The following is a 14570-nucleotide window of genomic DNA, read 5'->3' on the forward strand; positions in this document are numbered from 1 at the left end:
GGAGACTCGAAAGAAAAGCCTCACAGTTGAAGAAAAATTCGTCGTGGTCCGGGACTCGAACCCGGGACCACCGCCTTTCCGGGACAGCCGCTCCACCAACTGAGCTAAACAGGCGGCTAGCAGATGGCAGGCGGAAACCCGCAAGGTGGAGAGAAATAATTAATAAAGGGAAATCACAATTGTGGGTTTCCGCAGAACTATTACCTCAAACTCTTGCCTTTGCTTCTAGTTGTTGACAAGTTCGACTTCGCCCTGCCATCTGCTTGCCGCCTGGTTTGCTCAGTTTGTAGAGCGGCTGCCCCGGAAAGGCGGCGGTCTCGGGTTCGAGTCCCGGACCAGGACGAAGTTTTCTTCAACTGTGAGGCTTTTCTCTCGAGGAACCCGTATGGGTTTCCTTTGTAGCAGTTGCTTCGAACGGGTGGATATCTGATTTTCCCTTTATTAATTACTTCTCTCCACCTTGCGGATTTCTGCAGAACTATGACCTCAATCTTAGAAATATATCAAATCCGTACCTGTCCGCTATGACAACTCTCATAGCTCATGTGTCCGTTTTGTACATATAACCCCACTTATCATACTATATTGTATTTTTTGTTGTCTACATTACTGTTAAATATAGTGCTACGGAACAGTATTTGCGATGACGAAGAGGCGAGCAGTGTGACGACGACGATTAGAGGCGGGCGCGGGCTGTTGCCTCTTGGCCAAGTGCGGCGTATTTCCTTGTAAATATGCTTGTATATAGCTTTCCATCTGCGTCTTCTTACGTAACAATATAAAGCTAACATTGTCAAATACAATTAGATAAGGCAACATTGCGTAAAGCTGGGTTCAATGTAAAAATGAAGCAGTAAATGCCTCTCAAAGAAGCCAGTCAATGATGAGATTGTCATGACATAGTTAATCCCCTTTCGCCTGTTAGCATGACCTTCCAAGGGGCTGGCAAGTGAAAAGTGATCTGGTGGTAAACCAGATTAACTGCAATGCCATGATTGTCTCTTGACATCAATGGACAGGAGGCCTCTTCTGCTATTCAGTTGTATTTAACTATAATAATGTAACATGTGTCCTGATGCGGGCAGCCCACTCATAACTGGTGGCATTGTACTGGGGAGACAGCACTTAGTTGAGCCAAGAGCTGCGCTTAATACCTCTTTCTCTTATATTGTTCTTCACATTCGCTCTCTTCTCATTTTCTGTACAGTGCTCAAGGAATGAAACGCATCTTTTTAGGGCTAAGTAATGCGCATACTTCCGTTTCCACTGGCTGCAGTTCGTGTCGCGACGACGTAATTCTGGCGCATACACCTACGTCGGAGTCCACACCTTCGGTGATCAAATTCCTTGCGACATGACATGGTGCCTCTCGCGTACGTTGCACATATGCAGGGTTCTACTAAATGCTCCCGTGTCGCGTTTCATTCCGTGAGCACTGTACTTATACCATTTCCACGTCCCCTGTTTCTGTGTTAGTCGCAGTCTTATGCTGCCATGACTGCTTTGAGGGTCGTGCAATATTGCATACGGTCGCTTGCCTTCACTCTCAAGTGTGTGAAGGTGGGGATCACACTTCCTCGCTTGTTCTGTGTCCTTATATTGGTCGAACGGAATCGTTGTAAACTAGCCCTGACGAAGGGAATACCATTCCAAAAATTGTTGGCAAAATTAACCTTAAAAACGAACAATAGTCATTTTTGTCGTAACATTATAATTCCTTTAGTGAACTGGCCGATAGAAACCTTTGATGATTATATATATATATATATATATATATATATATATATATATATATATATATATATATATATATATATATATATATATATATATACAGTATATATATCGTATAATAAGAAGCCAACAAAGACACTAAGGACATCATAGGGCATATTACTTGTACTTCCTAATTGAATTAAAGAAATAATAAATTCATGTAAATGAACGTGGATGAAAAACCAACTGACCACAGGTGGGATACGAACCCACGTCTTCGCATTATGCATGCAATGCTCTATATATAGCTGTATATTAGTCGCAGTATTGTAAATAATTAAGCCAACGTGTTTAAATGGCTGTGCTGGTATTTAGGGCATTAACATGTGGCCAGCACCTATTTACATATAAGCGGAAGCATTTAATTCACTACAGAGTGTCGGGGAAGGACATTATCATGAGCCTGAGCAAGCACTGAAACGCCTTATTCAAACTTACGCTTTGCCAGATGCTTATTTGTAACCAGTGTAAGGTTCAGCTTTCACATAGTGCTACTTTGGCAGACATTAATTCTTATCTGCCTTTAAATTTCTCTTACACCAGGATTCTGCCAGTGATGATGATCTTGGCGACATGCCATGTTCTCCCTTCATCATGGCAAAAGGTATAATTTTCTGTGGTACCACATTCGGGCAAGCATTCCTGACTTAAAACTTGTTTTGTGGAGGAGGCAGTTTTCTTACCGCAAAGAGCTTCACCGAATGCGTTGACAACCTCCCAGTGATGAATCGAACCAACCCATGCCAGGCATTCAAGCTGTGCACTTTCCTTCCAATGTTGCATACCCCAAAGACACAATCCTCTGCTTGGAATTCACACAGCGGTAAGTATTGAGGTTTCTTGTTAACTGAGCTGTCATAATCTTGTTTTGGTTCTTGCACTTCTCACATGGGGAGTGATGATCGAAGTTGTAGGCATATTCATTTTTTATAGGACCCTTTTATGACACTGCTTATAAATACAAAAAGCAATCTTGAAAAAAGAAGGTGTTTGCTGAACCCAAACAACTAATCAGCTAGGGAATGAAATTTAGATGCTGCTATTGTTTCGTTACTGCCTAGTAAAATAGTGCCCTATGGAACTTCATGTACACAAGTAAAAAGAAAAGCCAGAAAAAACAATTTTTTCAGGAGTTAGCGTTCAACCAGTGGTGTAGCCAGAAATTTACTTTGGGGTGAGGATTACCGCTGACAAGTACCACTTCTCCCCATTCTTCACCTCTCTCTCTCTCTCTCTCTCTCTCTCTATATATATATATATATATATATATATATATATTGCTACGGCATGAGCCGGGCGAGGAGAAGAGGAAGAAGAAGTGAGCTGGTGCAGCCTCAGGACGCCATCTTGACTTTACGATCCATCTCGTCCCTTGAATAAAGCCGGTTTAACATTAACCGTAACAGTTTTGTGGTGGAAGTGCTGGGTACTTCAACCAAGACGACGGAGCTGCTGCAGCAAGTGCCACGCCGGAGCCGACGCCTCGCTCGACTGCCTCCAACACCACTTGAGATCCCGATGTCCCACAGCAGCGACGAACAGCCTTCTCTGGCTGCTCCAGTGCGAACAACCGGCGCCTGGATGCATCAGATGGAGCCCCGCCCTTTCTCTGGAAAATTCGGCGAGGACGTGGAGGAATGGCTCACCCACTACAAGCGTGTGAGCAAGTACAACGGCTGGAACTCCACGACTCAGCTCGACAATGTGGTTCTGTTCCTCACAGACACGGCGCTAGTGTGGTTCGAGAACCATGAAGATACGTTCACAACGTGGGACAGCTTCGTTACTCACCTCACAGAGTGCTTTGGCGATTCCACCACGAAACGGAAGCGGGCGGAGCAGACATTGCTTCAGCGCGCTCAAGTCCCAGGTGAGACCTGTACTACGTACATAGAGGCGATCCTGAAGCTTTGCAAGACTGTCAATCCTCGAATGTCCGAAGAGGACAAGGTTGGACACCTTCTCAAAGGCATAGCCGAGGATGTGTACAATTATTTAATCGGCAAGGAGAGTCTCGCCTCGGTCGCCGACCTCATCAAACATTGCCGCACATTTGAGGCCTTGAAGCTGCGCCGTATCACGCCAAAGTTTGGCAGGCTAGCCAATGTCACCACGGTGGCAAGCGTTGACGAAAACAACTACAGCTTTCAATTTGACCTTGCGGCAACTATAAGGCAAATTGTCCGTGAAGAACTTGAACGACACACCAAAGGGGCGGATGTCGAACAGCTTGGTTGCACTTCCAACCAACCTCAAGAACATGCATCTGCTGTGTCAGCATTGTCTGCCACGCCAGGCGTTGCAGACTGTCGAGTTGATCAGCTGCGACAGCACCGACGTACCTTTCCCGACGACATGACGCACGATCAACGAACTCGTCGAGCTACCACCACGAATCGCAATTCGGAAGATCGCGTTTATAATTCGCAGCGTCCCAGGGTTGACTCCGAGGCATACAACGTCGGTCGCGCATCTCCTGTATGTTACAGCTGTGGCGCCTCAGGACACATTGCTCGTTTTTGTCGCCGGCGCCGACAGACAACAACATATGGCCCACCACCAACTTGGCATAATTTTGAACGTGATAGTTACGACGACCGTTGGCCGATAGACCCTGCAAACACCACAGGCGCGCCACCTCGGAATACCTTCCGTCTGTATAGTAGAAGGAGTGGCTCGCCAGCTTCTGACCGCAGCCTGACGCCCCCAACCAGTCGCCAACGCCGTTCACCGTCACCACGGCGACGTGCTACGTCTCCACCGCCGTCGGGAAACTAGCCGGCGCGGCCGATGGAGGTAAGGTCGCCGGACAGTCTGTGTATCTGCGAAATACTCCTCTGCCTATTATGATGGTGAAGAACAAAGTGCGTGTGTTAATTGATAGTATACCTGCAACGGCATTAGTGGACACTGGTGCTACCGTTTCCGTCATGAGTGTGACTTTCAAAGAGAGGCTGGGTAGGAAAGTTATGTTCCCGTGGAATGATGGTGTGACGTTTCGTGGTGTCAGCGGAGAGTGCCTAGTTCCCCTTGGTATTTGTGTTGCAAGTGTTTTATTCGGAGGAGAAGATCTTAAAACAGAATTTCTCGTACTGCCGCGATGCACTCACGATGTGATTCTCGGGATTGACTTTCTTCAGGATTGTGGTGCATCCGTTAACTGTGGCACAGGCGAAATTACTTTGAATAGCGCGCTTCTCGCCACCCTTGCCGACACATCCTTACCAGTGAAAAACTATTGTGTCGTTTCGAACGATTTGCTGCTACCGCCTTGGTCGCTGTCACGTATCCCTGTCAATTTCGCTGCTGCCGACCTTTCATCGTTTGACGCGCAAGTCCAGCCACTTACGTCGAGCTGCGCAAAGAAAGATGTACTTGTACCACGCTCTGTCGTGAGAGTAGTGAATGGCGCCTCCAATTTGTGGGCTTTCAATTGTTCTTGCGTCCCTGCCGTTCTCCCGCGTGATATGAAGCTTGCTGAATTTGACGAGATTACTTACAGCTCCATTACAGTGCTAAGCGAGGAGGAGCAGTCTCATGCTAGCGATCCCCAAAGAAGCATTTCTGAAGAGCAGATCCTACGAATGATCAACAAGGCACTGCCCTCACATGAGTGCCGCGCTCTCGCACAAGTTTTGTGGGCACATCTTTCTGTATTCGATTTCGCACAAGGCGACAAGCAGGCTTCACTCCCTCGTTCCCGTGCTCGCCACAGAATTGACACCGGATCTGCGCACCCCATTCGGCAAAAGCCTTACCGCGTTTCTTCAGCAGAGAGGACAGTTATTGCTGAACAGGTGAAAGACATGCTGCGGAAAAGGGTTGTCCAAGAGTCTTCTAGTCCGTGGGCAGCACCAGTAATCTTAGTAAAGAAAAAGGATGGATCGTGGCGGTTTTGCGTTGATTATTGGAAACTGAATGCGGTCACCAAAAAGGATGTGTATCCGCTTCCTAGAATTGATGATGTCATCGACTGTCTACATTCCGCAGCCTACTTCTCATCACTGGATTTGCGATCAGGGTATTGGCAGATACCCATGCACCCAGACGATAAGGAGAAAACGGCCTTCGTGACACCAGACGGTCTTTATGAATTTAACGTTATGCCGTTCGGCCTTTGTAACGCGCCAGCAACATTCGAACGATTCATGGATACTATCCTCCGAGGACTTAAATGGGAAATTTGTTTGTGCTACCTCGATGATGTGGTGATTTTTGGCAGCACATTGAGTGAACATAACAGCCGTCTCAATCTTGTTCTGGATTGTGTCAAACAAGCCGGCTTGATCCTAAATGCCAAGAAATGTCGTTTTGGAGAAACCGAGACGTTAGTGCTTGGGCATCTGGTCGACAAAAACGGTGTGAGGCCAGATCCACGGAAGATTGAGGCAGTCAACTCCTTCGAAGCACCGAAGTCAGTGCGGGAGTTGAGGAGTTTCTTGGGCCTGTGCTCGTATTTTCGGCGCTTCGTCCCAAGATTCGCCGACGTGGTGTACCCCCTAACATGTCTTCTCCAAAAAGCCGTCCCTTTCAACTGGACATCGGCTTGCGACGACGCGTTCCGTCAGCTAAAATTTCTCCTAACATCAGGGCCCATATTGCGTCACTTCGATGCATCCGCACCTACGGAAGTGCACGCTGATGCCAGTGGCATCGGCATCGGTGCCGTACTTGTGCAACGTCATCAAGGAGCTGAACACGTTGTGGCTTATGCTAGTCGCTCTTTGACTAAGGCGGAACGCAATTACACTGTGACCGAGCAAGAATGCTTGGCAGCTGTTTTCGCTGTCCACAAATTTCGACCTTATATCTACGGACGCCCGTTCACTATCATTACTGACCACCACGCGTTGTGCTGGTTGGTGAATCTCCGTGACCCGAGTGGACGACTGGCACGTTGGGCTCTTCGACTGCAGGAGTACGACTTCGTTATTTCCTACAAGTCCGGGCGTCGCCACGCAGATGCGGACTGTCTCTCCCGCCTTCCTCTGACGACGACGGAGTGTGACGAAGACAATTTTGATGACTGTTTTGCTCCCATTTCTTCTACATTCCCAGACTCGATGACTTTCAAAGCAGAGCAGGAAAATGATATTGGTTTGGAACCTATATTTGTAGCCGCATCGCGTCCTGGAGCCACCGGTCGATTTTGTGTCCGTGACGGCCTGCTTTACAAGACCAATTATTCTGTTAAAGGCGCACGCTTCCTTCTGGTGGTGCCGCAGAGTCTGCGAACGGACATACTGAGAGCCATGCACAACGATGTGACCTCTGGCCATCTAGGATTCATAAGAACTTTGAACCGGACACAGGAGCGTTTTTACTGGCCCAGAATGCGGGACACGGTCAAGCACTACGTCGCCAGTTGCGAACAATGTCAACGCTACAAGCGCCCTACGACCGCTCCGCCAGGTCTTCTCCAACCTCTGCCGCCGCCTCGCCTGCCATTTGAACAAGTGGGTATCGATCTTCTGGGCCCATTTCCCGATCATCTAATGACAACCGATGGGTGATCGTATGTGTCGACCATCTGACCCGTTACGCGGAAACGGCGGCCGTGCCATCTTCAACAGCTGCGTCCGTTGCAACGTTTTTGCTTCGATTCATTATTCTTCGACATGGTCCCCCCCCCGTGTGATCATTAGCGATCGCGGTCGTCAGTTCGTTGCGGACGCCGTAGAAGAACTGCTTCGTCTCTGCAGTTCGCAGTTCCGTCATTCAACGCCTTATCACCCTCAGACAAATGGGCTTGTCGAACGTACGAACAGAACTCTAACTAACATGCTGGCCATGTACGTATCTTCCGATCACAAGGACTGGGATGACGTACTCCCCTTCATCACCTATGCGTATAATACTGCAAAGCATGAGACGACCGATTACAGTCCTTTTTATCTCCTTTACGCCCGTTCACCGCTAAGCTGCATTGACACTATACTACCGTTTGACTTTCACAGCGAGTACTCTGTTGCCAAGACGCTTTGTCTTGCCGAAGAAGCCCGGCGTATCGCTCGTCTTCGTACTGTGGCATCCCAAGACCGATCGGAAGAGCGCTATGACAGCCGACACCAGTCTGTCTCGTACGCCAAAGGAGACTTTGTGTGGTTGTGGACTCCGCAACGTAAACGTGGCTTATGCGAAAAGTTTTTACCCCAATACACGGGCCCATTCGTCATTGTAGATCCCTTGAGTGACTTGACGTACGTAGTGGCACGCTTGACGTCGACTGGTCGTCGGTCTAGCCGGACCCAGTTAGTACATGTTGCCCGTCTTAAGCGGTTTCACCCTACGCCTTCCGAGTGATTTGGACTTGCCCAGCGGGCTTCGTCTGGCAACCGGGGATTGCTACGGCATGAGCCGGGCGAGGAGAAGAGGAAGAAGAAGTGAGCTGGTGCAGCCTTAGGACGCCATCTTGACTTTACGATCCATCTCGTCCCTTGAATAAAGCCGGTTTAACATTACCCGTAACAATATATATATATATATATATATATATATATATATATATATATATATATATATATATATATATATATATATAGGGTGTCCCAGCTAACTTCGGCCAAGATTTTGAAAAAACGCATGCGCCCTACAGAACAGAAATTGCGTCGATGTTAGCGTTTATCTGAACTTACAGTAGCATTTTTGCTCATCTTTGTTTTAGTAATTAGCCGAGATAAATTCATTAACATAATAAATATAGCTTGAAACGTTCAGGCGGCAATAGGAAAGCTGTGGAGCTTCGCAAATATTGCCCAACCCAGGTACTTCCAACGAGATAGGCTTAGCGTGGCCGTTTTTATTCGGGAAAAACGAAAGCCCGCGGAGTTTAAAAAATACCACATGACAGTGCGCCCGAATGCGCCGCGATTACAGCGACCTAATGAGTGATTTGTAAGAACATCAGCAGTGCCGCGCATATCCTTCAATTACGAGAAAGGGCTTCAACCTTTGCTCGGCTCTGACATTTCGGGCAGCGGCTGGCGACGGCGCTCCGAAAGTGCTTCGTCAGCAGCCGCTCGCGCCTGTCGCTGGAGAATGCACCGTCATCAGCTCTTTATTCCGATATGACGAGAAGCGCAATTTTTTTCAGTGTTCAAGTTGATGCGGAATAGAAAAAAATACACACAAAAGATGCATCATACATCTAGAACCTGTGCTAGAGAGAGCATCCTTTGTTATAATGCCGCTTTTCTTCCAAGCTGTGCCAGCGGCTAGATGCATGTGAGCTCGGCTATCTATTACTGTCCTGCCGCGCAACTGTTTCGAAGAATTTGTTTGCAGTGCCTAAAGCATGCCGTACTCAAGCGAGCAGATGGCAAACATGGTCTTAGCCTTGGGAGCGGCATGGAGCGACAAGAGGAAAGCTGCCAAGGTATGCCGAAATTGGCCATGTGGGGGAAGACCTAGCGCTTACACAATTATAAGGAGTTACTTGACGCCGAAAGAAAGAGGTAGCTTCAAGAAGACGCAGCACAGTAAGAGGACCAACAGTGAAGAGTCTGAAGGAGACATTTTGGCTTTCATGACTGCAAACCCTCATTCCAGTGTGCGTGATGTGAGAAGTGAGGTTGGAATTTCAGTCTTCAATGCCAAGAGTTTTTAGGAAGGCCGAAATGTATCCATATCACCTCCAACTGCTTCAAAAGCTGCAAGAAAGAGACTTGCAATGGCAGCTTGATTTCTCAAACTTGGTCCATATGAAGAGTGTCGAAATACCGGATTTTGTTGACAAAGTGCTCTGGACAGAAGAAAGAACCGTCTCCAGAAATTCTCAAGTCAACATCCATAATGCGCATTACTGGAGCGATACGAACCCGCATAGGGTGGCGCAAACCATACACAAGTACCAATGGCCATTCAGTGTGTGGTGCGGTATCTTTGACGGAAGGATAATTGGCCCCATATGTTTTGACCGCATGATCCCTGCTCAGTGGTACGTGAACTACATCTTGGAAGCCCCAGTCGAATATTTTCGCTGTGATCTTCCTCTTGCATTTTTAAAGCGAATGTAGTATCGCACGACGATGCACCAGCTCACAGCAGCAGCCTTGCTCGAGTCTGGCTTGACAAAGCCTTTAAACGACAGTGGGTCGAGCGGCCTGAACCTGTGGCATGGTCTGCAAGGTCACTGGACTTGATACCTCTTGACTTCTCGTGGGAACACGTGAAGGACCGAGTGTCCTGCAAACATACAACTACACCACAAGCACTAAAGGCAGAGATTGCTGGGGCCTGCAGCGAGATACCGTATTGTGTCATCAGAAAAGTTACCTCGGAAGTGCTGAAAAGGTGCCAATACTGCATTAGGGCAGAGGGCGACTTGTTTGAACACAATCTTTAGACAGACATCCCAGCGAATAAATCTCTACAACCGTTATCCATGAAAAGAGCCATCTGTTTGAAACGTTCGTACGACATGGAAAAGGCACGTAATATGAAATTACAAATTCTCTGCCGACAAGGAATGGACAGGAAGCTAAAAAGCAACCGTCCATGTCAGTTTACAATTCTTCCGTTTGTGACAACCAGCGTAATTCACACGCGTTATCAAACTTCTTATAACGCATGTTTGCTTATTGGGGCCTTGCTCCCGAATTCGAACTCATGAGCTTGTCATTTTTCCTCCGCATTTATTCTGCTAGGGTGAGAGTGCAATTATCGCCGCAGAAATGGGAGCCGCGCTGTATTTCAACTGCCACCTGAAGCCACTGGCGTTTATCTCGGAACCAAGCATAATGCGAAGCTCTGTCGTGGGCAGCACGAAAGGCATGAAGCGAGCGATGTTATTACAAAGCACGGTTGAAAGCACTGTAATTGTGCCGCATTTGAGCGCACAAAGCGCGCTGTCACGTGGTATTTTTTAAACTCCGCGGGCTTTTGTTTTTCCCGAATAAGAACGGCCACGCTAAGTCTATCTCGTTGGAAGTGCCTGGGTTGGGCAATATTTGTGGAACTCCACAACTTTCCTTTTGCCGCCTGAACATTTCAAGCTATATTTAAAAAGTTGATTAATTTATCTCGGCTAATTACTCAAATATAGCAGAGCAAAAATGGTGCTGTAAGTTTACATAAACGCTAACAACATCCACCCGATTTCTGTTCAGAAGAACGCATAGGCTTTCCCAATATCTTGGTCCAAGTTAGCTGGGAATCTGACTGTGTGTATATATATATATATATATATATATATATATATATATATATATATATATATATATATATATATATATATATATATATATAATAACTGGATTTCACAATGGGCCAAGCGTATTGAGAAAGATGAGAAGCACAACTTTTAGGTTATTTTTGATATATTTACCCAACAGTTTCGGTCAGTGGACCGACCTTTCTCAAATGATACCCTTGAAAAAGGTCGGTACACCGACAGAAGCTGTTGGGCAAATAAACCAAATATAACCACGAAGTTGTGCTTCTCATCTTTCTGCGTGCGCACGCGCGCGTGTGTGTGTATGATTGTGCATCACGCAAAAACACTTCTGTCTAGCACTCCCCAGACAAGAATGCTTTAACGAAGGTGCACATTTTTGTGTTGCTCATACAACACTTCTGACAGAAGTTTTTCATTGCTACTGCGTGAAGCCACTTTGCTTCTAAATATGCTATCATCCTTATTCTATTTTAAGAAGGAGGATATTCTTTTCAAAGAATAAAATTTTGTTTACGAATTTATGCATTTATTAAAGTATATCGATGATCTAGCTGGTACATATCTTGGAAAAACGAAAATTGTGGAAAATGGGTCAGTGTCACTCAACATTCACTGGGTTGTACGGCACGGTGGCTACTAACATTGCTATATTTCTGTTCTTGCGTGGACTTCGAAGCCATTCACCAACCTGCACTACCACCTGTTTGTTGTGGCTTTCATAGCTTCCCTTCCCTGGCCAAGCACCTCCGTCCTTGATATATTTTAGCGTACACAAATCAGTTTTTTGTGGGTCTTTCTTTCTTGTCCTGCTCTTTGCCCTATAAGAAAAGTCCGAGACAAGGTGGGGAAAAAAAGAAAAAAAGGGGGTGTGCTTATTGTGGGTATCCTAGATAAAAGGAAGTCGCACTATTTTCGGAATGCTTTTCTTCCACAATGCAAAATAGAAGTGAGGCGTGCAGACAGGACACAAGAGTAGAGAAGTGGACAACACGAACGCCGACTATCAACTGAAGGGAGCACTGAGGCGAAAAATGAAAGAAGACACAAAACTCATCTGCGCATGCTCAGGAATGGTAACACCACGTGTCAATCGGGTACACGTGCTGGTCTACGTGAGAGATAACTGTTAAGGCACTTAATCTCTTCCTTATGTAAAGTAATCGAAGGCTGACTCACGCACGCACTTCCACCATTATAGATATGCCATGCCTCTACCATAAGACGCGTATCTTCATTCTTATGCCTGTACAGTATCGCGCATTCATCTAACTCTGGCTTGCAGTTACAATCTCGGCAATGTAGCGAAAGATTAGAGGGCGATCCACCGGTTAACGACCTTTTATGCTCCATTAGCCTCTGATTGATACACCGTCCCGTTTGCCCTACGTAGAACTGGCCACAGCTAAGGGGAATTTGATAAACCACACCCATACGACATTCAGTAAAACTGTTGTTCTTATTGTGCTTCACTGGACAAATATCTGTTCGTTTTTTGCCTTTAACCCGCTCCTTTTTATTCTGTACGGCAGCGCATATCTTACCTAGCTTATTGGGAGCAGTGAAAGCAACATTAACATCATATCTACTAGCAACTTTTTTAAGCCTGTGCGACACTGAATGAATATACGGAATAGCCACTACTCTTTTTTTGCGATTACTACTCTCTGTAATTACGTCCGTCCCTCTCGAAACCGACTTCTTTAGGCGCTCAGCTACAGTGGCCACCGCTACACTAGGATAACCTGCTTCTAATAGGCGCCGGACCTGAGCATTAAAACTGGCGCTCATTTTGTGCAAGCAAGATCTTGTGAGGGAAGACTTAAGGCACGACACGGCGATTCCGTTTTTTACTAATTTAGAATGCTTGGATTGAAAGTTTAGCAACGGCTTCGAAGATCTTGGGGAGTACTTCCAACAAACATGATTTTGTTCGAAGATCAAGGAAAAGTCAAGAAACTGAATTACGCGTCGCTGAGGTAATTCCTTGGTAAAATTTAATCCTACCCCATAAAGTTTAAATTGCTCACTTACCGAGGTAGCAGCAGAGTCTAATTCTTCCCTATTGCAGAAAATCAGGTAATCATCAACGTAACGAAATATCTTGATAACGCTATCACCTAAGGCTTTCTCTAAGCAGTTGTCAACCTTACTCAGGTAAATGTTGCTAAGAATAGGGGCAACCTTTGAGCCAATGCAAATGCCTGATTTCTGCAGAAAAACGCCATCTCTCCACCCAATCAGCGTCGACTTCAAGTAGATTGAAAGAATTTCTAGAAAAGCTCCCGTGGAAACACCGCATCTGTCAATAAAAGCTGCGCAGCTGCCACGCTGCGCAGGCGACAATTCAGTCAGGTTCCAGAAATGAGAAGGTCTTCAACGACACAAAGGTCCGGTTGGGAGCAACAATGGCCAAGTTTTATGCACGCGCTCGTCCCATAATTATCTGTGCGTGGAATATTTAGCGCTGATCCCCCCTCAGCAGTTATGGTTAGCATCCGGAATGAGGTAGAGGTGTGCCATGAGTGGGGCCGCAATGTTGTGTACAGGAGAGAGGGGATCACTCCCATGGCAACCCCTCCCCCTGTTTGAACTGTCACTAGCCCTTGCCTTGCTTTCACATTCAAGCTTTCTCTTCCACCCATGTTGTTCTTTTGGAGCCCACTTCCTGAAGCTTTCTGTTCCGTGATGACGGGGGGGGGGGGGGGTCGAGGTGCATTCAAAGCCACATGCTGATTGTTCATATTATTCTTGTTGTTTCTGCAATATTTTGTTCTCTCACTCACAGACATTCATAAATGTGCATTCAGCACATGGGCGTTCGCATGCAGCATATGAGAATTTGCCTCCCTTTTTAGCTACCCCTGCCTTTCATCTGCACTCTAGCTTGAGGGTTGGCACACGCACAGCAGGTGTGTTATATTAGCATTATATACACAGTGACATTTGATTGATGCCTGGAGCATACGAGATCGCAGCCAACATTCAGTTACTTGGAGTCAGCGATAGTACTGGGTGGACGAGTCGGCATTACACTGAACCAGTAAACTGCCCAGGATAGCCACACGGAGAAAGATTCCCTAAAATACCGTATATACCTGTCTAATAGCTACATGTTTTTTTCCGAGATTTGGGGTGAAAGTCGGGCGTGCCTCCATTACACTGAGAAAGCCATTTTTTCCGTAAATATTTTCTGGCGTACTAGCCTTTATTGAACTACAGTACTCGCTCCTACTGGCTCTGGCTATTCTTGGCCGTTCCCATAGCGCGTCGCATGCCAGCTGGAATAAATGGTGATGCCCGACGGTGATGGTGAATAAATGGTGATCAGCGATGGCAGCATCTCGGAGGCTGTACTTTTGGTACTGCCAGCACCAAGAAGTCGGCACTGCTGCCTTGTTTTTTCGCCAATTAAAAAAAAACGTAGGAATTCTCACACTACACTACAGCTAAGATTGCCAACCTTCTAAGAAATCAAGGTTAGTCTTATACACGGGCAATTCTTAAATATATTTTTAGAGCATTCTTCTTATAAAGTGCTAGGTGCGGCTTATACCCGGCTGAGGCCATTACACAAGAATACGCGGTATGTTCCAAGTCATCAGCCTAGTCTTCATGTTTA

This window comes from Dermacentor albipictus, chromosome 1, assembly GCF_038994185.2.
Source record: "Dermacentor albipictus isolate Rhodes 1998 colony chromosome 1, USDA_Dalb.pri_finalv2, whole genome shotgun sequence".
Lineage (NCBI taxonomy): Eukaryota > Metazoa > Arthropoda > Arachnida > Ixodida > Ixodidae > Dermacentor > Dermacentor albipictus.